The sequence below is a fragment of the Manis pentadactyla genome, chromosome 15 (assembly GCF_030020395.1).
Source record: "Manis pentadactyla isolate mManPen7 chromosome 15, mManPen7.hap1, whole genome shotgun sequence".
Taxonomy (NCBI): Eukaryota; Metazoa; Chordata; class Mammalia; order Pholidota; family Manidae; genus Manis; species Manis pentadactyla.
Window position 1 is genome coordinate 15,034,371 of NC_080033.1, and position 24,110 is coordinate 15,058,480.

A 24,110-nucleotide genomic window follows, 5' to 3' on the forward strand; every position below is an offset into this window, starting at 1 on the left:
TTTTGTTGATGTGATGTATGATGTTGATGGGTTTTCAAATATTGTATCATCCTTGTTCCCCTGGAATAAATCCTACTTGATCACGATGGATAGTATTTTTTAAATGTATTTTTGAAATTGGTTTGTTAATATTTTGTTGAGGATTACTGCATCTATGTTCATCAGGGATAGTGATCTGTAGTTTTCTTTTTTTGTGGTATCTTTGCCTGGTTTTGGTATTACAGTGATGCTGGTTTCATAGAATGAGTTTGGGAGTATTCCCTCCTCTTCTATTTTTTGGAAATATTTAAGGAGAATGGGTATTATGTCTTCTCTAAATGTCTGATAAAATTCAGTAGTGAAGCCATCTGGTCCAGCAGTTTTGTTCTAGGGTAGTTTTTTGATTACCAATTCGATTTCATTGCTGGTAATTGGTCTGTTTAGATTTTCTGTTTCTTCCTGGGTCAGTCTTGGAAGGTTGTATTTTTCTGGAAAGTTGTCCGTTTCTTCTAGGTTATCCAGTTTGTTAGCATATAGCTTTTCATGGTATTCTCTAATAATTCTTCATATTTCTGTGGTGTCTGTTGTGAGTTTTCCTTTCATATTTCTGATTCTGTTTATGTGTGTAGATACTGTTATTCTCTTAATAAGTCTGGCTAGGGATTTATCTATTTTGTTTATTTTCTAAAGAAACCAGCTCTTGGTTTCATTGTTTTTTTCTATTCTTTTATTCTTATCAAATTTATTTATTTCTTCTCTGATTTTTATTATGTCCTTCCTACTGACTGTGGGCCTCATTTGTTCTTCTTTTTCTAGTTTCATTAATTGTGAGTTTAGACTATTCATTTGGGATTGTTCTTCTTTCTTTAAATAGGCCTGGATTGCTAGATACTTTCCTCTTAGAACTGCCTTCGCAGCATCCCACAGAAGTTGGGGCATTGTGTTGTTCTTTTTATTTGTCTCCATATACTGCCTGATCTCTGTTTTAATTTGGTCACTGATCCATTGATTATTTAGGAGACTGTTGTTAAGTCTTCGTGTGTTTGTGAGCCTTTTTGTTTCCTTTGTACAATTTATTTCTAGTTTTATGCCTTTGTGATCTGAGAAGTTGGGTGGTAGAATTTCAATCTTTTTGAATTTACTGAGGCTCTTTTTGTGGCCCAGAATGCAGTCTATTCTGGAAAATGTTCCATGTGCAATTGAGAAAAATGTGTATCTTGCTTTTGGGTGGATTGTTCTATAGATGTCTGTTGGGTCCATCTCTTCTAATGTGTTGTTCAGTGCCTGTGCATCCTTACTTAGTTTCTGTCTTGTTGATCTGCCCTTTGGAGTGAGTGCTGTGTTGAAGTCTCCTAAAATGAATGTGCTGCATTCTATTTCCTCCTTTTATTCTGTTAGTATTTATTTCACATATGTATGTGCTCCTGTGTTGTGAGCATAGATATTTATAATGGTTATATCCTCTTGTTGGACTAACCCCATTACCATTACATAATGTCCTTCTTTGTCTCTTGTTACTTTCTTTGTTTTGAGGTCTGTTTTGTCTGATACAAGCACTGCAACTCCTGCTTTTTTCTCCCTGTTAGTTGCATGAAATATCTTTTCCCATCCCTTCACTTTTAGTCTGTGTATGTCTTTGGGTTTGAAGTGAGTCTCTACTAGGCAGCACATAGATGGGTCTTGATTTTTTATCTATTCTATAACTCTGTGTCTTTTGATTCGTGTATTCAGTCCATTTACATTTAGGGTGATTATCAGTAGATAGGTACTTATTGCCATTGCAGGCTTTGGATTTGTGGTTACCAAAGGTTCAAGGGTATCTGTCTAACTTAACTTGCTTATTACACTATTATAAACACAGTCTGATGATTCTTTATTTCTCTCCCTTCTTTTTCTTCCTCATCCACTCTATATGTTAGGTGTTATATTCTGTACTCTTTGTGTTTCCCTTGACTGATTTTGTGGATAGCTGATTTTATTTTGCATTTAGTTAGTATTTAGTTGTTCTACTTCCTTTGCTGTGGTTTTATTTTCTCTGGTGGCAGTTGTTTAGCCTTAGGCATACTTCCATCTAGAGCAGTCACTTTAAAATACACTGTAGAGTTGGTTTAATTCCCTCAACTTTTGCTTATCTGGGAATTGTTTAATCCCTCCTTCAAATTTAAATGGTAATCTTGCTGGATACAGTATTCTTTGTTTGAGGCCTTTCTGTTTCATTGCATTGAATATCTCATGCCATTCCCTTCTTGCCTGTAAGGTTTCTGCTGAGAAGTCTGAAGATAGCCTGATGGGTTTTCCTTTGTAGGTGATCTTTTTTCTCTCTCTGGCTGCTTTTAATACTCTGTCTTTGTGATCTTTGCCTTTTTAATTACTGTATGTCTTGGTGTTCTCCTCCTTGGGTCCCTTGTATTGGGAGATTTGTGAACTTCCATGGCCTGAGAGACTATTTCCTTACCCAGACTGGGGAAGTTTTCAGCAATTATTTCTTCAAAGACACTTTCTATTACTTCTTCTCTCTCTTCTTCTGGTACCCCTATAATGCAAATTTTGTTCCATTTGGATTGATCACACAGTTCTCTTAATATTCTTTCATTCCTAGAGATCCTTTTATCTCTGCCTCAGCTTCTCTGTATTCCTGTTCTGATTTCTATTCCATTAACAGTCTCTTCCACCTGATCCATTCTGCTCTTAAATCCTTCCATTGTTTGTTTCATTTCTGTTATCTCCCTCTGAAATTCATACCTTTGCTCTTGCATATTTCTCTGTAGCTCCATCAGCATGCTTATGACTTTTATTTTGAATTCTTTTACAGGAATATTGGTGATTTGTCTCACCAAGCCCTCTCTCTGGCATTAGAGGGATTTTGGAATGAACAAGGTTCCTTTGCCTTTTCATGGCAATGGGAGTGGTCACCAGGAAGTGGCGCATGTGTCAGCTTGGAGAAGTAAGTTCCTTCCTGCTTGCCAGGTGCCTTCCCTGTCTCCACTGTTTGTGCCGGTCAACCACACACAGGGAGCAGGCTCTGGACTAATCCCCTAGGCTGCTGCGGGTGGGACAGCCCTCAAGATGGCGGGGTTTGCAGGGCAGCAGTGCGTGTGTCTGCTGCAAGGACAAGGCCCCTTCATGCCTCCTGGTCTCCATGCCCATCTCTGCTGTCTGTGCCAGCCAACTGTGCGCAGGGAGCAGTCTCTGGTTTAATCCCCAGAGTTGCCATGGGCACAGTGGCCCTCAGGATGGCCTAGGGCACTGTTGGGGTTCGCAGGTGAGTGGTGTGTGTTCTGCCGTGAGAAGAAAGCTCCTTCATGCCTTCCGGTCTCTCCACCCGTCTCCTCTGTCTGTATGGGTCAACTGCGCGCAGGGAGCAGCCTCTGGGTTAAGTTGTGTGGTTGTTGTAGGCGGGGCTGTTCTCCAGATGGTCTGCAGCAGTGACAGTGACAGCCAGTTTGCTTGCAGGTGCCAGCGGGGAGGAAGGAACAGCAGGCTGCTTATTGCCGTGAGGGGCCTTGGAGCTGCGCTGCCAACCAGGTGGATAGGGCACCTGAAGTTCCTTAAAGTTCCCAGCCTGCTGGGATGAGTGTGCCAGGACAATTTTGTCCACCTGTTAAAACCTTGTCCCTTTAAGACTTTTAAAGCACCTCCTTTTCTTTTGTCCCAGCGCAACCAGTTGTGGGAACCTGTTTGCAGTCTTAGTCTTGGATTTTGCTTTTCTGCTCCTCTAATATCCAGAGCACCATGCAATGTGTGTCTGTGCTTCTGGGAAGATTACTAGGGCTGGTTATTTAGCAGTCCTGTGCTTCCACTCCCTCCCAACTCTGATTCTTTTCCTCCCACTGGTGAGCTGGGGTGGGGGGAGTGCTCGGTCCTACCGGGTCACAGCTTTATATCTTACCCTTTTCTGTGAGATGTTGGGTTCTTGTGGATGTAGCCTGGCTGGTGTACTATATCTTCTGGTCACTCTTTTAGGAATAGTTGTATTTACTGTATTTCCAAAATATATATGGTTTTGGGAGGAGATTTCCAACACCCTTCTCATGCTGCCATCTTTTCCTCTCCCCCTCTAAGCCAATAAATTTAAAAATTTGAAAGATGGATAAATTCCTTAAAACACAAATTACCAAAAGTCTTATAAGAACAGAAAACATAAACCCCATTGATATTAAAGAAATTGAATTTTGTAAAACAAAACAAACATTCTGCCCACAGAGAAGGTCAAGAAGGCTTCATCCATAAATTCCACTAATGTTTAAGGCAGATATAATACTATTCTTTCACAAACTTTTTCAGAAAGCAGGAAAAGAAGAAAACAGTTTCTTCAACACTTTGAGACCAAATAACTATGATCCCAAAATGTGAAAAAATATTACAAGAAAAAAAATTATAGCTCAGTATCTCTCATGAACACAGTTGACATACAGAAAAAAGTACTATCACACTGAATCCATTAGACTTTGGAGCCATGAGAATGTTTTATATAAATCATTAAATCAAAATGAAAAAAATCCCTAAAAACTAAGAGCAAAATGAAACAAACCAAGTTGTGCATAATAATGGCAGTATAAATACAGGAATAAAGTGGTTGTTTCAAGAACTTTAAAATAGAGTTATTTGACATAGATCCCTAGTGCAATATAACCTACAGACAAAACTATTAACTGTTTTTCAGTAATTATACTGATATTAATTATATCAGCATTGTTATTCTAAAACATACATACAGTCTAAAATAATTATATACACAAAAACATATCAATGAGGATAAAAGAAGTATGTGGTTATTTAGTCTTGTTAGGAATATAAAAATTTGTCAGACTACAAAAAATATATATAAAGTCAAGAAAAACTGTACATTTACACTCAATTGGAAATATCAGCATAAATTAAGGATTTACTTTTCTCCTTCTAAAAAAGTTATTTAATCAGCTCTGTAAAGGCCTACAATCAATAACAACCAGAAGCAATGAGAACTCCTACTGCTAATTCTGGCTTCTTAAAACTACTTCCCACTGAAAGGAACCAAAGTTCCACTGAGAAGTGGTAGATTTCATGTTTGGAACAGGAAAACGTACAAGATGAGCACAGAACATTTTGCCACACCAGGAAGTTTGGAATCTACCAAGGACTACTGGGGTGATGTCAAAAGGAACCAAAAGGAATCCAAAAGGAGCTCAATAAGCGGAAGTGAAGAAGATCCCACTGGTCACAGATGAACAATTTTGAGTATTAGGAACAAGTGCTATGGAGTGAAACGTATCAAATATATTTAAATTTACAAGTTCATAAGGATAATTTAAAAAGAAAATACAGGATAAACTTTGGAAGATGCTGAAAAATAATGATAGCAAAAATCAAGCTTTTATTCTACATTTTTTGGCATAAACTACACTTCAGAGTAACTAAGACATTGATGAGAGGATGGCTCCATTTATACAAGTATTCCAACCAGATAATAAATTGCAAAGAAATCAGAGAGTATAATTTAATAGCTCCTGATAAAATAACGATTCCAAGTTGAGATGATCAATGGCTAACATCACATAAAGGAAGACAATCAAATATTACATACCACTTATAGATGTACACATTATCATACAAGAAGGATTAATGCACAACAAATAAAAACACACAAAAACTGAACACAAGTCTCTTGAATTAAATACTCAGTTTATAAGATACACAGGATTAGGGGAACATGTTAAATTACACCACATACATGTAATCAACAAAATCCAGAATATGAGTAACTCTATAAGAAGACTGTTTCTGAAACAAAGAGCAAGAAAAGAGAAAGAAAATTTTAAGAAACGTATCACCTATTACCTAAGAGACATTGTTTGGATCTTGATAATAACAAACCATAAAAAAATGTTTATGGGCAATGGGGGAAATTAGAACATTGACCAGGTATTTCATGACATTAAGAGAGTACAGAGTTTTTCTCTTTAGTAGTGATAATATTATGGATTTGTTTTTTAAATAAAAAGTTCTTCTTTAGAAATGTATTAAAATATTTCTAGATGAAATTATATATCTAGAATTTACTTCAAGATAATCCACATTTTTAATTATTTTATTTTTTATAAATATTTTTATTTTGGTATCATTAATCTACAATTACATGAAGAACATTATGTTTACTAGGCTCCGCCGTTCAACAAGTTCCCCCCAAAAACCCCATTACAGTCACTGTCCATCAGCGCAGTAAGATGCTACAGAATCGCTACTCATCTTCTCTGTGTTGTACAGCCTTCCCTGTGGCCACCCCTCCACATTACACACGTTAATTGTTGTGCCCCCTTTCTTTTTCCCCGTTCTTATTCCTCCCTTCCCACCCATCTTCCTCAGTCCCTTTCCCTTTGGTAACTGTTAATCCATTCTTGAGTTCTGTGAGTCTGCTGCTGTTTTGTTCCTTCAGTTTTTCTTTGTTCTTATACTCCACATATGAGTAAAATCATTTGGTACTTGTCTCTCTCCACCTGGCTTATTTCACTGAGCATAATAACCTCTAGCTCCATCCATGTTGTTGCAAATTGTAGGATTTGTTTTCTTCTTATGGCTGAATAATATTCCATTGTGTGTATGTACCACATCTTCTTTATCCGTTCATCTACTGATGGACACTTAGGTTGCTTCCATTTCCTGGCTATTGTGAATAGTTCTGCGATAAACACAAGGGTGCATATGTCCTTTTTAAACTGGGCTGCTGCATACTAAGGGTAAATTCCTAGGAGTGGAATTCCTGGGTCAAATGGTATTTCTATTTTGAGCATTCTGAAGAATCTCCATGCTGCTTTCCACAATGGTTGAACTAATTTACATTCCCACCAGCAGTGTAGGAGGGATCCCCTTTCTCGACAACCTCACCAACATTTGTTGTTTGTCTTTTGGATGGTGGCAATCCTTGCTGCTGTGAGGTGATATCTCATTGTGGTTTTAATTTGCGTTTCTCTGATAATTAGCGATGTGGAGCATCTTTTCATGTGTCTGTTGGCCATCTGAATTTCTTTTTTAGAGAACTGTCTGTTCAGCTCCTCTGCGCTTTTTTTAAAATTTATTTATTTTTATTTTTTTGAAGAACAGTATGTTTACTAGGCTCTCCCATACAACAAGTCCCCCCCACAAACCCCATTACAGTCACTGTCCATCAGCATAGCAAGACGCTGTAGAATCACTACTTGTCTTCTCAGTGTTGCAAAGCCCTCCCCTTTCCCCCACCCCCAACATTATACATGCAAATCATAACACCCCCTTTCTTCTTCCCCGCCCTTATCCCTCCCTACCCTCCCATTCTCCCCAGTCTCTTTCCCTTTGGTAACTGTTAGTCCATTCTTGGGTTCTGTGATTCTGCTGCTGTTTTGTTCCGTCAGTTTTTCTTTTTTTCTTATACTCTACAGATGAGTGAAATCATTTGGTATTTGTCTTTCTCTGCTTGTCTTATTTCACTGAGCATAATACCCTCTAGCTCCATCCATGTTGTTGCAAATTGTAGGATTTGTTTTCTTCTTATGGCTGAATAGTATTCCATTGTGTATATGTACCACTCTTCTTTATCCATTCATCTACTGATGGACACTTAGGTTGCTTCCATTTCTTGGCTATTGTAAATAGTGCTGCGATAAACATAGGGGTGCATCTGTCTTTTTCAAACTGGAGTGCTGCATCCTTAGGGCAAATTCCTAGACGTGGAATTCATGGGTCAAATGGTATTTCTATTTTGAGCATTTTGAGGGACCTCCATATTGCTTTCCACAATGGTTGAACTAATTTACATTCCCACCAGCAGTGTAGGAGGGTTCCCCTTTCTCCACAATCTCACCAACATTTGTTGTTGTTTGTCTTTTAGATGGTGGCCATCCTTACTGGTGTGAGGTGATATCTCATTGTGTTTTTAACTTGCATTTCTCTGATAACTAGTGATGTGGAGCATCTTTTCATGTGTCTGTTGGCCATTTGAATTTCTTCTTTGGAGAACTGTCTGTTTAGCTCCTCTGCCCATTTTTTAATTGGATTATTTGCTTTTTGTTTGTTGAGGTGCGTGAGCTCTTTATATATTTTGCATGTTAAGCCTTTATTGGATCTCTCATTTACGAATATATTCTCCAATACTGTAGGGTACCTTTTTGTTCTATTGATGGTGTCCTTTGCTGTTCAGAAGCTTTTCAGCTTGATATAGTCCCACTTGTTCATTTTTGCTTTTGTTTTCCTTGCCCAGGGAGATATATTCATGAAGAAGTCGCTACTGTTCACATTCAAGAGATTTTTGCCTATGTTTTTTTCTAAGAGTTTTATGGTTTCATGACTTACATTCAGGTCTTTGATCCATTTTGAATTTACTTTTGTGTATGGGGTTAGACAGTGATCCAGTTTCATTCTCTTACATGTAGCTGTCCAGTTCTGCCAGGACCATCTGTTGAAGAGACTGTCATTTCCCCATGTATGTCCATGGCTTCTTTGTCAAAGATTAACTGACCATATATGTTTGGGTTAATGTCTGGAGTCTCTAATCTGTTCCACTGGTCTGTGGCTCTGTTCTTCTGCCAGTACCAAATTGTCTTGATTACTAAGGCTTTGTAGTACACCTTGAGGTTGCAGAGGGAGATCCCCGCCACTTTATTCTTATTTCTCAGGATTGCTTTGGCTATTGGGGGTCTTTGGTGTTTCCATATGAATTTTTGAACTATTTGTTCCAGTTTGTTGAAGAATGTTGTTGGTAATTTGATAGGGATTTGCCTCAAATCTGTATATTGCTTTGGGCAGGATGGCCATTTTGACGATATTAATTCTGCCTAGCCAGGAGCATGGGATGAGTTTCCATTTGTTAGTGTCCTCTTTAACTTCTCCTAAGAGTGTCTTATACTTTTCACGGTATAGGTCTTTCACTTCTTTGGTTAGGTTTATTCCTAGGTATTTTATTCTTCTTGATGCTACTGTGAATGGAATTGTCTTCCTGATTTCTCTTTCTATTGTCTCATTGTTAGTGTATAGGAAAGCCTCAGATTTCTGTGTGTTAATTTTGTATCCTGCAACTTTGCTGTATTCTGATATCCGTTTTAGTAGTTTTGGAGTGGAGTCTTTAGGGTTTTGTATGTACAACATCATATCACCAGCAAATAGTGACAGTTTAACTTCTTCTTTACCGATCTGGATTCCTTGTATTTCTTTGTTTTGTCTAATTGCCATGGCTAGGACCTCTAGTACTATGTTAAATAACAGTGGGGAGAGTGGGCATCCCTGTCTTGTTCCCAATCTCAGAGGAAAAGCTTTCAGCTTCTCACTGTTCAGTATGATGTTGGCTGTGGTTTTATGATATATGGCCTTTATTATGTTGAGGAACTTGCCTTCTATACCCATTTTACTGAGAGATTTTATCATGAATGGATGTTGAATTTTGTCGAATGCTTTTTCAGCATCTATGGAGATGATCATGTGGTTTTTGTCTTTCTTTTTGTTGATGTGGTGGATGATGTTGATGGATTTTCGAATGCTGTACCATCCTTGCATCCCTGGGATGAATCCCACTTGGTCGTGGTGTATGATCCTTTTGATATATTTTTGAATTCGGTTTGCTAATATTTTATTCAGTATTTTTGCGTCTATGTTCATCAGCGATATTGGTCTGTAGTTTTCTTTTTTGGTGGGGTCTTTGCCTGGTTTTGGTATTAGGGTGATGTCGGCTTCATAGAATGAGTTTGGGAGTATTCCCTCCTCTTCTACTTTTTGGAAAACTTTAAGGAGAATGGGTATTAGATCTTCTCTGTATGTCTGACAAAATTGTGAGGTAAATCCATCTGGCCCAGGGTTTTTTTTCTTGTGTAGTTTTTTGATCACTGCTTCAATTTCTTTGCTGGTAATTGGTTTAGATTTTGTGTTTCTTCTTTGGTGAGTCTTGGAAGGTTGTACTTTTCTAGGAAGTTGTCCATTCCTTTAGGTTTTCCAGCTTCTTAGCATATAGGTTTTCATAGTAGTCTCTAATAATTCTTTGTATTTCTGTTGGATCCTTCGTGATGTTTCCTTTCTCATTTCTGATTCTGTTGATGTGTGTTGATTCTCTTTTTCTCTTAATAAGTCTGGCTAGAGGCTTATCTATTTTGTTTATTTTCTCAGAGAACCAGCTCTTGCTTTCATTTATTTTTTCTATTGTTTTATTCTTCTCAATTTTGTTTATTTCTTCTCTGATCTTTATTATGTCCCTCCTTCTGCTGACTTTAGGCCTCACTTGTTCTTCTTTTTCCAATTTTGATAACTGTGATGTTAGACTATTCATTTGGGTTTGTTGTTCCTTCTTTAAATATGCCTGGATTGGTATATACTTTCCTCTTAAGACTGCTTTCGCTGCGTCCCACAGAAGTTGGGGCTTTGTGTTGTTCTTGTCATTTATATTCATATATTGCTGGATCTCCATTTTAATTTGGTCGTTGATCCACTGACTATTTGGAAGTGTGTTGTTAAGCCTCCATGTGTTTGTGAGCCTTTTTGCTTTCTTGGTAAAATTTATTTCTAGTTTAACACCTTTGTGGTCTGAAAAGTTGGTTGGTAGGATTTCAATCTTTTTGAATTTACTGAGGCTCTTTTTGTGGCCTAGTATGTGGTCTATTCTGGAGAATGTTCCATATGCACTTGAGAAGAATGTGTACCCTGTTGCTTTTGGGTGTAGAGTGCTATAGATGTCCATTAGGTTCATCTGTTCTAGTGAGTTTTTCAGTGCCCCTGTGTCCTTACTTATTTTCTGTCTGGTGGATCTGTCCTTTCGAGTGAGTGGTGTTTTGACGTCTCCTACAGTGAATGCATTGCATTCTATTTCCTCCTTTCATTCTGTTAGTATTTGTTTCACATATGTTTGTGCTCCTGTATTGGGTGCATATATATTTATAATGGTTATATCCTCTTTTTGAGCTTACCCCTTTATCATTATGTAATGTCCTTATCTCGTTACTTTCTTTGTTTTGAAGTCTATTTTGTCTGATACTAGTACTGCAACACCTGCTTTTTTCTCCCTATTGTTTGCATGAAATATGTTTTTCCATCCCTTGACTTTAAGTCTGTGCCTGTCTTTGGGTTTGAGGTGAGTCTCTTGTAAGCAGCATATAGATGGGTCTTATTTTTTTATCCATTCAGTGACTCTATGTCTTTTGATTTATGCATTCAGTCCAGTTACATTTAGGGTGATTATCGATAGGTATGTACTTATTGCCATTTCAGGCTTTAGATTCATGGTTACCAAAGGTTCCAGGTTACTTTCCTTACTATCTAAGAGTCTAAGTTAACTCACTTAGTATGCTGTTACAAACACAATCTAAAGGTTCTTTTCTATTTCTCCTCGTTTTTCTTCCTCCTTCATTCTTTATATATTAGGTGTCAGATTCTAAACTTTTTCTCTATCCCTTGACTGGCTTTGGGCATAGTCAATTTATTTTTGCATTTGCCTTGCAATCGGCTGCTCGACCCTCCCTACCATAATTTTCCTACCTCTAGTGACAGCTATCCACCCCTAGGAACACTTCCATCTATAGCAGTCCCTCCAAAATAGACTGCAGAGATGTTTTTTGGGAGGTAAACTCTCTCAGCTTTTGCTTATCTGGAAATTGTTTAATTCCTCCTTCAAATTTAAATGATAATCTCACCGGATAAACTAATCTTGCTTCCAGGCCCTTCTGCTTCATGGCATTAAGTACATCATGCCACTTCCTTCTGGCCTGTAAGGTTTCTGATGAGAAATCTGTTGTTAGTCTGATGGGCTTTCCTTTGTATGTGATCTTATTTCTGCCTCTGGCTGCTTTTAACAGTCTGTCCTTATCCTTGATCTTTCCCATTTTAATTACTATGTGTCTTGTTGTTGTCTTCCTTGGGTCCCTTGTGTAGGGAGATCTGTAGATCTCCATGGCCTGAGAGACTATCTCCTTCCCCAAATTGGGGAAGTTTTTAGCAACTACCTCCTCAAAGACACTTTCTATCCCTTTCTCTCTCTCTTCTTCTTCTGGTATCCCTATAATGCGACTATTGTTCCACTTGGATTGGTCGCATAGTTCTCTCAATATTCTTTCATTTTTAGAGATCCTTTTTTCTCTCTGTGCCTCAGCTTCTTTGTATTCCTCTTCTCTAATTTCTATTTCATTTATTGTCTCCTCCACTGTATCCAACCTGCTTTTAATACCCTCCATCGTGTTCTTTAAAGATTGGATCTCTGACCTGAATTCATTCCTGAGTTCTTGGATGTCTTTCCGTACCTCCATTAGGATGTTGATTATTTTTATTTTGAACTCCCTTTCAGGAAGTCATGAGGTCCATATCATTTAAATCTTTCTCAGGAGTTGTATTAACAATTTTACTCTGGACATGGTTCCTTTGGTGTTTCATGTTTGTATATGGCGCCCTCTAGTGTCCAGAAGCTCTATTCTGGAGCTGTTGAGCCCCTGGAGCAATGTCGGGGGTCGCAGGGGAGCAGTACTGGTGCCTGGGGGGAGGAAAGAGCTGTTCCCCACCTCCTGGCTGCTGTGCCTGTCTCCACTGCCTGAGCCAGTGGGCCAGGCACACAGGTATAAGTTTTTGTCCCAGAGCAGCCGGATACGGATCCCTGCTTTCCACAAGCAGCCGGAATCCCAGTCTCCCCAGGAACTCTGCCTGTATTAACTTTCCATGTGAGTCTCATGAAAGCACCATGAAATGTAGGTTTGTGCTCCCAGTGCAGATCTCCCGAGCTAGGTATTCAGCAGTCCCAAGCCTTCCTCTCCCTCCCTGCTCCATTTCTCTTCCTCCCGCCAGTGAGCTGGGGTGGGGGAGGGGCTCGGGTCCCGCGGAGCCACAGCTCCGGTATGTTACCCCGTTCGCTGAGGTCTGCTCTTTTCTCCAGGTGTGTGCAGTCTGACGCCATCCTCTTTCCTGTTGCTCTCTCAGGATTAGTTGCACGAATTAAATTTTCTAATTGTATTCAGTTTTAGGAGGTAGCCTCTGTCTCTCCTCTCATGCCGCCATCTTTAATGCTTCTCCTCTGCCCATTTTTTAATTGGATTATTTGCTTTTTGTTTGTTGAGGTGTGTGAGCTCTTTATATATTTTGGATGTCAGCCCTTTATTGGATTTGTCATTTATGAATATATTCTCCCACACTGTAGGATACCTTTTTGTTCTATCGATGGTGTCCTTTGCTGTACAGAAGCTTTTCAGCCTGATATAGTCCTACTTGTTCATTTTTGCTTTTGATTCCCTTGCCCCAGGAGATATGTTCATGAAAAAGTCTCTCATGTTTATGTCCAAGAGATTTTTGCCTATGTTTTTTTCTAAGAGTTTTATGGTTTCATGACTTACATTCAGGTCTTTGATCCATTTTGAATTTACTTTTGTGTATGGGGTTAGACAATGATCCAGTTTTATTCTCTTACATGTAGCTGTCCAGTTCTGCCAGCACCATCTGTTGAAGAGACTGTGATTTCCCCATATGTCCATGGCTCCTTTATCGAATATGAATTGACCATATATGGTTGGGTTAATGTTTGGAGTCTCTATTCTGTTCCATTGGTCTGTGGCTCTGTTCTTGTGCCAGTACCAAATTGTCTTGATTACTGTGGCTTTGTAGTAGAGCTTGAAGTTGGGGAGTGAGATCCCCCCCACTTTATTCTTCCTTCTCAGGATTGCTTTGGCTATTCGGGGTCTTTGGTGTTTCCATATGAATTTTAAAACTATTTGTTCCAGTTCGTTGAAGAATGCTGTTGGTAATTTGATAGGGATTGCATCGAATCTGTATATTGCTTTGAGCAGGATGGCCATTTTGACACTATTAATTCTGCCTAGCCAGGAGCATTGGGTGAGTTTCCATGTTAGTGTCCTCTTTAATTTCTCTTAAGAGTGTCTTACAGTTTTCAGGGTATAGGTCTTTCACTTCCTTGGTTAGGTTTATTCCTAGGTATTTTATTCTTTTTGATGATATTGTGAATGGAATTGTTTTCCCACGTTTTTTTTTTTTTTTGGTGGGGATGGAGTAGTGGTGTTGCAGATGAAACATGTTTAGCCATAAATCAATACTTGATGAAGTTGAATGTGGAATGATTTCTGGGGATACATTCAATGTGGTGGGGGAGGGAAAGGAAGGTACAGAACAGTGTACACAGAATGCTTCCTTTTAATTGAAAATGGAGACAACATAAAAATATGTGCATATACATACAAACATACATAAACATATGTTATTTATAAATGGAAGGAGGAAACAAGGTGGAGAGGACAGGAATGGATGCTAGACTTCTCTCAATTCACCTTGCTCTGTAGTTTTGAATTTGGAAATATGTAAATATTTTACGTAATTTAAAAATAATATTAAATCACAGTGGGGGAAAAATAATCCCTAAAACTAGAAAGCAAGATGAAACAACTGAACTTAAGTGTGTCTCTCAAATTGGTGGCTTATCTATATGAAAGGTGTTATTTTAGGTGATTTTAAAAACACAGTAATTTGATAATAGATCCCTAACGGTTATTTTCTACTGAACTCCAAGAAGTCTTGATTGGTTTTTTATATTCACAAGATTAGTAAAAATACTGGTATTGTTATTTTGAATCTCTTTCAATTGAAAAGAAGGCAGAAAAGAAGGAAAAGGAAATAAAGAACAGATGGGACAAGATGGTGGATTTGACCCAAACTGTATTATAATCACATAAATAAAAGTAGCACAAATACTCCAATTAAAAGACAGCTACTGTCAAACTGGATAAAAACACAACATGCCAACAATAAATGTATTATAACTATCAGAACAAATAGGTTGAAAGTAAAAGAATAGATAAAGATATATCATGTTAACACTAATGAAAATAAAGCTGGAGTTGTAACATTAAATACCAGACAAAGTAGATGTTAGAATAAAGAATATTACCAGGGATACAGAATACCATTTCATAGTGATAAAGGGGTCAATTAACATTAGCATACATAATCTAAAACATTTATGTACCTAATAACAAAGCTTCAAAATACACAAAGCAGACACCAATAGAAATTAGTAAAAGAAAGATAAATCCAACAACAGACAGATAATCAGCAGGGTTACAAAAAGGATTTTAACAATATTACCAATCTACTTTACCTAGCTAACACTTACGGGAATACTTTATCCAACAACAGCAGAATACAATCTTTTCAGGTGCACATCAAACCTTTACTAAGATACACCACATATTCTGGGTCATAAGGCAAATCTTAATAAATTTAAAAGAGTTCAAATTACACAGAGTATATTCTCTGAACATAGTGGAACTTTTGAGCTGGTCAAATGGTCATTCATTATACTTTTGTATATATTTGAAAATTAACAAAAGTTAAACACAGAATACTACTGTGTCAAAATAAAACCAGTATCATCTCCTTTTAAAAGTCATGAATTGAAAATCCATTCTTCTTCAATTTAACTACCATTGGGAAGCATCTATCAATTAACTGCACAAAGTCCTTGTTCCCAATCTATAGAAAATTGCCTTGCCCCTCCATCATATGAGAAGACTTATCTAAGAAATTTTGAAAAGAAAACAAAGATTCCTATAGCCTAAAAAACAAAGGCATTTCAGGAAACAAAGAAGAACCATCTACTCACCTTGGGATTTGCTTTTGAATGTGTAACAGCCATTCTTTCCTCTGGGCTCTACAATCAGGAAAAGAAAATGGAACCATGAAATAGTAGGCCTTTCTCGGGTATACTCTAAATGAGAACACATCCTGTTCCACTCCTCAACCTCAGTCTACCCCCAATTAACATAGAGGGAAATCAGAAGACTAGAACAGCTTTGTGTATGAGAAAGAAGAGCCAAGGTCACAGCTGTCATGGGCTAGAATTTATTTCTGGATTCAAAGGTGGAGATGGGTCCCTGCAGTAGAGTGCTACAAGTTCTAAAGTGTTTGAAAAGAGAAGACGGCAGAATAGGAAGGCAAGGTGGAAACCTCCCACACACGCCAAGGAAACAACTACAGGAAATACAACTAAACCTAAAAGTGAACTGAAGACTGCAGAACAGACCACCTACACCTGAGGAAGAAGAAAAGACCACACAGAAAAGGGTAAAGTGGCAGGGCTGCAATCCAGCGGGATCCAAGCTCTTTCCCCTTCCCAGCCCACAGGCAGGAGGAAGAAGAAGTAATGGGGAGGGAATAGGCACCAGGAACTCTGCATACCTTCCCCTGCAGATGTGCTCTAGGAACACAAGTCCACATTGCACTGGGTTCTGGTGATTAGCAGGACTGGACACCAGGGACAGTGGGAACACTCTGGGAGGCTGAGAAACCAGCCACCTGTGGAGGACAGGCATGCTCCACTGTTTCTGCCGAGACCCAACACAGAGGCAGCAGTTTAAAACACATGCCACCAGTGGGAGGGGAGACAGAGGGGTGAAGGTTGGACAGAGCTATCTGCAGAAGAAAGGGCAGGTGGAAGATACCTCCCCAGCCCTCCCTCAGTTGAACAAATTGGGCATTCTTGGGAGTGCCAGATGCTCCAATCCCTAGGCTGGTGGCTCAGCCCTGAGGTACTTCCCTGTGCACTGCTGAAATGCCATCCCACTCAGCTCAGCAGCACAAACTTTGCTGCCTGATGGGAAGAGGGGAAGTCTCCCAGCTTTCAAGGCCCTGTTTAAGCCAAACTGGGAAGGTGCCTGCAGAGCCAGCTCTGAGAGCTCCTTCCTCCCCAGAGATGGTCAAGCCCAGTGCTGCACACCTCACTGCTGCTAAAGAACTCCCTAGCAACTAGCTGCCTCCTGCTGGCACAGAATCCCACTGTGCCTCTCACTACCGCTGCTTGCCCACGCACCTATGCACCCTCCCACAGCCCAGCTCACTGCCACTTCTAAGTACCAGGACACTCCACAAGCTGGGGACTTGCCACTGCAGTGAGTCACTGCACCCTGCCATTGCGTAACTCACTGTGTGACTGCTCCATCCACCCTGTTAACACAGCAGCCCCACCACTGCTGCAGGGTAGCCCTGACCACAACCATCCCAGCAGAATTCACTGCTCTAACCACAAAGGGCCAGCTGAGGCAAACTGCTGTCCTCAGCAGACTGAGATAAACCACTGCTGGCAGACAGACCAAAAGGTGACCCCTACCCACTGCCCACAAACAGCAACTGGGGCTTCACAGTAAAGGAGAACCAGGCACTGAAGAGAAAAGAGTCCTGAGCTTCTGGGACCACAGGATGCCTTCTTTATAAAGCCATTACTCTCTAGATCAGCAAGCATAGAAGAGCCATCTAATACAAAGGAAGAAATACAGAAACCCTGACATAATGAAGGAGGCAGAGGAATATGTTTCAAACCACAGGTAAGATGCCAGAAAGACAGCTAAATGAAACAGAGACCAATCTTTTTGATAAATATTTCAAAGTAAAAGTCATAAATACCCTTATTGATCTGAAGAAATGTATTAAAGATCTCACAGAGGACTTCAACAAAGAGATACAGGATCTGAAGAATACAGCAACTGAAATGAAACATGTAGTGGACAGAATGAATAATAGATTGCTACAAGTAAAGGAGACAATGAAATAGAAATTAGAGAACAGGAATACAATGAGGCTGAGGAACAGAGAGAAAAAAGGATCTCTAGGAATGAAATGATAAAGCTGTGTGACCAATCCAAACAAAACAATATTCTCAAAATAGGGGTACTACAAGGAGAAGAAGGAGACAAAGGGATAGAAAGTCTCTTTGAGGAAATAATTGCTGAAAACTTCCCCAATCTGGGGAATGAAATAGACACTCAGGTCATGGAAGTTCAGGGAACCCATAACAAAAGGAACCCCAGCAAGACAATATCAAGACATAATAATTAAAATGTCAAAGATTAAGGATAAGGGGGGAGTGCTGAAAGCACCCAGAGAGAGAAAAAAAGATTACTTATAAGGGAAATCCCATCAGGCTATCAGCAGACTTCTCAGCAGAAACTTTCCAGGCAAGAAGGGAGAGGCATGAAATATTTAATGTACTGAAACAGAAGGACCTTCAACCCAAAATCCTCTACACAGCAAAATTATCATTCAAGTTTGAAGCAGGGATTAAACAATTTCCAGATAAATGAAGGCTCAAAGAATTTATAACGATTAAACCAGCATTACAGGATATGTTAAAGGGACTGCTGTAAATGGAAATGTTCCTAAGGCTAAATAGTTTCACCTGTGAAATTAAACCCACAGTAAAGGTAGTAGACCAATTAATTACTAAGCACAAAAATAAAAGTAGCAAAACCAACTATAGACAAAATCAATCAATGGATACACAAGAAGTGCAGATTATGACATCTAACACAAAAAGTGTGGAGAAGGAAGAAGAAAAAAAGTACTTGTAGACTGTGTTTAAAATAGAGCAATCAGCAACTTAATATAGACTGTTACATAGTCAGGATGCTATCCTTGAACATTTGTAACCACAAACCTAAAGCCTATAATAGAGTCACAAAGAATTTTAAAAGAGAAATTCAACAACAACCTACAGAAACCATCAATAACAAAAGAAGAGTATAAAAGAGGAAGAAAAGTAATAGAGAGGAGCTATGAAAACAAACAGAAAACAACAAAATAGCAATATGTATATACCTATCAATAATTAAATGTAAATGAACTGAATGCACCTATCAAAGACATAGAGTGGCAGAATGGATAAAGAAACAAGTCCCATATATATACTGCCTATAGGAGACTCATTTCAGACCAAAAAATATACACAGACTAAAAGTGAAGGGATGGAAGCAGATATTTCATGCAAACAATAGGGGGGGAAAGGCAGGAATAGCGATTCTTAGACAAAATAGATTTCAAAACAAAGAAAGAGACAAAGGACATTACATAATGATAAAGGGGTCAGTCCAACAAGAGGATATAACCATTACAAATATCTATGCATCCAACATCAAAGCACCTAAATATATTAAACAAACACTAACAGAATTAAACGGGGAAATAGATTTGCAACACATTCATTTTAGGAGACTTCAACACACCACTCACATTATAGACAGATCAACCAGACAAAAAATAAATAAGGAAACAGAGGCACTGAACTACACATTAGATCAAATGGACTAAACAGATACCTACAGAATGTTCTACCCAAAAGCAGCAGGATACACATTTTTCTCAAGTGTATATGGAACATTCTCCAGAACAGATTACATACTAGGCCACAAAAAGTCTCAATAAATTTAAAAAGATTGAAATTTTATCAACAAGCTTCTCAGACCACAATGGTATGAAACTAGAAATAAATTACACAAAGAACACAAAAAAGCCTAGAAACACATGGAGGCTAAACAACATACTTCTAAATAATCAATGGATCAATGAACAAATTAAAATGGAAATCAAGCAATTCATGGAGACTAAACAAAAATTCAGCAGCCCAAAATCTGTGGGACACTGCAAAGGCAGTTCTGAGAGGGTGGTACATAGCAATACAGGTCTCAAGAAACAAGAAACTAGAACAATCTCAAATGAACAGTCTAAAATCATAATTAAAAGAGACTAGAAAAACAAATGAATCCCAAAGTTAGTGGAAGGAGGGACATAATAAAGATCAGAGCAGAAATAAATAAAATAGAGAATAAAACAGTGGGAAAAAATCAATAAAACCAGGGGCTGGTTCTTTGAAAAGATAAACAAAATAGATAAACCCCTAGCCAGGTTTATCAAGAAAAAGAGAGTACACAAATAACCAAAATCAGAAATTAAGAAGGAACAGTCACAAATGATACTACAGAAATATAAAGAATTATTAGAGAATGCTATGAAAACTTATATGCCAATAAATTGGACAACTTAGGAGAAACAGACAAATTCCTAGAAAAAAACCTTTCAAGATTGACACAGAAGAAACAGAAAATCTGAACACACTAATCACCAGTAATGAAATCAAACTGGTAATCAAAACACTACCCAAATACAAAAGTCCAGGTCCAGATGACTTCACACCTGAATTCTACAAAACACTTAAAGAGCTAATACTCATCCTTCTTAAAGTATTCTGAAAAGTAGAAGAGGAGGGAATACTTCCAAACTCATTCTATAAGACCAGCATCACTTAATACTAAAACCAGGCAAAGACACTACAAAAAGAGAAAGCTACAGCCAATGTAATATCCCTTATGAATATATGCAAAAACCCCCAACAAAATATTAGAAAGCCAAATTAAAAAATACATCAGAAGGATCATCCATCACAACAAAGTGGGATTTATTCCAAGGATGCAAGGATGGTATAATATTCACCAATCAATTAATATCATACACCACATTAACAAAAAGAAGGATAAAAACCACATGATCATCTCAATAGATGCCAAGGAAGCACTCGACAAAATTCAACATCCATTCATGATAAAAACTCTCAACAAAATGGGTATAGAGGGTATGTAATTCAACATAATAAAGACCATATACAACAAACCCACAGCTAAAATCATAATTAATGGTGAAAAGCTGAAAGCTTTTCTTCTAAGATCAGGAACAAGACAAGGATATCTACTCTCACCACTTTTATTCAACATAGTATTGGAGGTCCTGGCCAAGGCAATCAAACAATACAAAGAGATAAAAGGCATCCAAATCACTAAGGAAGAAGTTAAACTGTCACTACTTGCAGATGACTTGATATTATACATACAAAGACTCCACCAAAAAACTATTAGAACTAATTCAGCAATGTTGCAGTATACAAAATTAATACAGAGAGATCTGTTGCATTCCAATATACCCATAACAAACTAGCAGAAAGAGAAATCAGGAAAGCAATTCCATTTACAAGTGCATCAAAAAGAATAAAATACCTAGGAATGAACCTAACTGAGGAAGTGAAAGATCTATACTCTGAAAAATATAAGACAATCATGAGAGAAATTAAAGAAGACACAAATAATTGGAAATCTATCCCATGCTCATGGGTAGGAAGAATTAATATTGTCAAAATGACCATCCTGCCCAAAGTCATTTATAGATTCAATGCAATCCCTATCAAAATTCCAAAAACTTTTTCAATGAACTAGAACAAATAGTTCTAAAATTCATATGGAACCACAAAAGACCCTGAATAGCCAAAGCAATCCAGAGAAAGAACAAAGCTGGGGTTATTACACTCCCTGACTTCAAGTTGTACTACAAAGCTATAATAATCAAAACAATATGGTACTGGCACAAGAACAGACCAACCGGTTAATGGAACAGAATAGAGAGCCCAGAAAACATCCACACATGTACGGTCAATTAAAATACGATAAAGGAGCCATGAATATACAATGAGGAAAAGTCTCTTCAATAACTGGTGTTGGGAAAACTGGACAGCTACCTGCAAGAGAATGAAACTGGGTAACTACCTAACTCCATACACAAAAGTAAACTCAAAATGGATGAAAGACCTGAATGTAAGACATGCAACTATAAAACTCTTAGAAGAAAATGAAGGCAAAAATCTTTTGAATGTAAGTATAAGCATGTTTTTCCTGGACACATCTCCTCGGTCAAGGGAAATAAAATTAAAAATGAACAAGTGGGACTAAATCAAACTAAAAGTTTCTGTACAGCAAAGGACACCATCAGCAGAATAAAAAAGGCAACATACAGTATGGGAGAATATATTCAAAATGATTTATCCAATAAGAGGTTAACATCCAAAATATATAAAGAGCTCATATACCTGAACACCAAAGAAAACCACAAATAACCTATTTAAAAAATGGGCAGAGGCCCTAAACAGACATTTCTTCAGAGAAATACAGATGGCCAACAGGCACATGAAAAGATGTTACACATCATTAATCATCAGGGAAATGCAAATCAAAACCACTATGAGATATCACCTCACACCAGTCAGAATAGCCATTATCCAAAAGACAAGAAGTAACAAGTGTTGGTGAGTATGTGGAGAAAAGGGAACCCTTCTATACTGTTGGGGAAAGTCAGTTGGTGCAGCCACTGTGGAAAGCAGTATGGAGTTTCCTCAAAAAACTAAAAATAGAAATACCATTTGACCCAGTAATTCCACTTCAAGGAATTTACCTGAAGAAAACAAAATCCCCAATTAAAAAAGATATATGCACCCTTATGTTTACCACTGAACTATTTACAATAGCCAAGATATTGAAGCAACCTAGGTGTTCATCAATAGATGAATGGATAAAGAAGATGTGGTACATATATACCATGGAACATTATTCAACCATAAAAAGGAAAGAAATCCCACCATTTGTAACAACATGGACCTAGAGGGCATTATGCTCAGTGAAATAAGCCAGGCAGAGAATAACAAATACCATATGATTTCACTTATTTGTAGAATATAAAAACAAAGCAAAACAGAAGGAACAAAACAGCAATAGACTCAGAGACACTGAGAAGGGACTGGTGGCTACCATGGGGAGGGGTTGGGGTGGCAGGGTGGGGAGGCTGAGGAGGGTAAAGGGGCACAAAAATTCTCAATCATAATGTAGGTTGGTCACAGGGAAAATAGTACAGCATGGAGAATACAGCCAATGATTCTGTAACATCTTCCTATGTTGACAGACAGTAGCTGTACTAGTAGGGTTGAGGATATAACAGTATGGATAATGTTGAACCACTGTATTGTGTACTTGAAACTAAGATTGTTTATCAATGATACTTCAATTTAAAAAATATATTAAAATAATTAAAGACAAAAAAGTGTTATAGGTACTCTCTGGAAGTATTCACATTCATGGAACCTCATTAGATTTTCAAGTGGCCTGTCTTGAAGGTGCTACCTGCTCTAAAATTCTCATTTGAACATCAGGTCTGTGGCTTAGAAATAACTCATATTCTTCACTCAGGGTCTTGAATTTCTGACTTCCTTTCCTGTCACTTCTCTGCATCCAGTACCTTTAAGGCTCTAGGGTGAGTGGGCACCAGGAAACAGCAGGGAACCTACAAATACAATGCCAGTGAACTGATGATACAGAAATGAAGCAAGAAAGGCTATGTGTGAACTGGGGCTGGGAGGTGGGTGCGCAGGAGGGTGGAAGAGGTAGTCACTGTGGTCAGAAGAGAAAGAAGTCCTCCAAGTAGGGCAAAGTCACAGGGGAGTCATGATCCACAGGCTGACTCAGTTCCAGAATGAACCACAAATACCAGAAATAACAAAATACAATTTTACCTCTGTACTCCATTAAACTCCTGTAAGGTCACAGATTATAAAGTACAAAAATAACCACACAAGTCACCCAATCACATCTCCACAGTCACACAGCCAGAGTCACAATCATCAAGTTAATGCTACATTGTCAGACAGCCTAGTCTTAAACAAAATCCAATCATACACAGAGCACACACACAATCACTCAAGCACATCCAAACACCCTGTCAGGGACACATATAGCCCAAAACATCCTTTCACAGCAGCACTTTTACTCTCTTGACACAGTCATGAAAACGGCACACACACGGTCCCACAGTCCCACGCGTGGCACACACAGTCATCCAATCAGATAGTCAGAAAAACACAAACTTAAGTTCCAGGTCAAGGAAACAAGCAGGCACAAACACCTTCTCACATCAACACTTGTCAACACCTCAAAGTCACAGGTAAACCCCTGTAATACACATGATACACAACCTCAAAGTGGCACAAGGACGTCCAAACATCCTGTCACAAGAGCACTGTCGCACATCTATCTCACAGTCATAAGCAAAACCCCAGTCATACGGTATACATACGTACAACCACACTGTCACATAAACACATTCCCAGTCAGATAAGCACACGGTCACACATCACTGTCACACAAATATTATCACAAACAACTCACACTTACACAAACGCTTATTCACAAAACCGGTTGCACATGCCCGTTCGCCCAGTCACCAACACCAGGCAGGCTGTCGGACAACACAAACCCGCAGAAGACAGCCACACACGCATTTCCAGCAAATCTCCTCCGAGCGTTTTCGCCCAGGCATTCCGCGCATCCTCACCTCGACAGAAGGTGCTGTTCAGGATCCAGGATTTGGCGCCCGGGGTCCAAGCCCGACTTCGGGTTCGCCCGCCCAGCGGGAGCCGGGCCAAGTTCCTCCACAGACGCACCTTCTCCCAACGCGAGGCCTCCAAATCGCGCGAACAACCGGAAATGAGGCCGCTTTCGGGCCGCGGCGGCTCTGGGAAATGT

General features: G+C 38.7%; 1 protein-coding gene across 8 annotated transcripts in view; it reads right to left on the reverse strand.

Moving 5' to 3' along the window:
* Positions 1-24,057, reverse strand: part of ZNF420 (zinc finger protein 420) — a 57,907-nt gene extending 33,850 nt beyond the window's left edge. For 5 of the 8 annotated variants that reach the window (XM_036885708.2, XM_057493457.1, XM_036885703.2 and 2 more), the window contains exons 1-2: positions 23,920-24,057; positions 15,554-15,601 (exon numbers count right to left, since the gene is read on the reverse strand). The gene's annotated coding sequence lies outside the window, so the exon portion shown is untranslated. Of the gene's footprint in view, positions 1-15,553; positions 15,602-16,128; positions 16,233-23,919 lie in introns of those variants that run through there. The other 3 variants (XM_057493458.1, XM_057493456.1, XM_036885709.2) reach the window with 2 other exon arrangements.
* Between the last annotated feature and the right edge of the window lie 53 nt (positions 24,058-24,110).